This window comes from Gorilla gorilla, chromosome 11, assembly GCF_029281585.2.
Source record: "Gorilla gorilla gorilla isolate KB3781 chromosome 11, NHGRI_mGorGor1-v2.1_pri, whole genome shotgun sequence".
NCBI lineage: Eukaryota > Metazoa > Chordata > Mammalia > Primates > Hominidae > Gorilla > Gorilla gorilla.
The window spans coordinates 78,905,311-78,906,264 of record NC_073235.2 but is presented as its reverse complement, the minus strand read 5'-3'; positions in this window follow the sequence as shown (position 1 = coordinate 78,906,264).

The window sequence follows — 954 nt, the reverse complement described above, 5'->3', positions numbered from 1 at the left end:
TTTGAGTCTCAGAACCAATTTTCTTTTTTCTTTCATAAAACATTGGTCTTGAAAGCAAGACTTGGTTGAAGGAGAGAGGAGTGTCTAAATAACAAATATCCTTGTTAAAATATGTAAGATGAGGCTCGCCAGCTAGATCATAGTTTTAATTGAGGAAGGTTCCTACCCAATAAGAAGATGAGGGGATACTTGTTGGCTGGTGGGAAGGCAGGCTTTGGCCCCCTCGTCTTTAGATTCTGGAAGAAATGTGGCCTACACCCAACTGGAGGCTGCTGATCCCAGTAAACACTGCAGGGCAGAATGGGCTGTGAACACAAAGGCTTTTATGGGTCACCCTGGATTCTGCATGGCTTGGATAGGACCCAGAGGTGCTTTCATGTCTCTAGGGCAGACACAGTTGGCAACTGAGCTGAGAGACAGCCTGGGGACACCCCAGGTGATGAAGTGGAAGGACCCAGCCAGGGCAAATGGAGCATGTGGCACAGGCGCAAAGGGCCTAATAGGAGATGAGGTAAGGGATGCCAAGTCCCTGGGAGAAACCTCTAGCCTTTCCCAAGCAAGACTACAGATGACACCAGCAGCAGGCCTCAGCCTCAGCTGTCAGCTGACACCCATCATGGGACTGGTCCCACCCCAGCAGTCACCCTCCCAGGAAGCCACCAGACCAACAGTTCAGAACAGGGACCAATACGGATCCCACGGAAATCTCTAAAGATTCAAGGACCCCCAGGTCCTTCTACCTTATATTCCCAAGTCCTTTAAAGAGAGGAGCAGGGCAGGGTGGGCGTGAGTCACAGCCCATTTTATCTAAAGCATCTGAACTTCTATAAAGACTGATTAAATGACTGCAATAGACTAAATTTGCCAGTTAGCAAAAATCTAGTGGTTAACATTTCTCCCCAGGAAAGATCAAGATCTGTATCTTGACTGCCAAGATACAGATGGGGATTTATG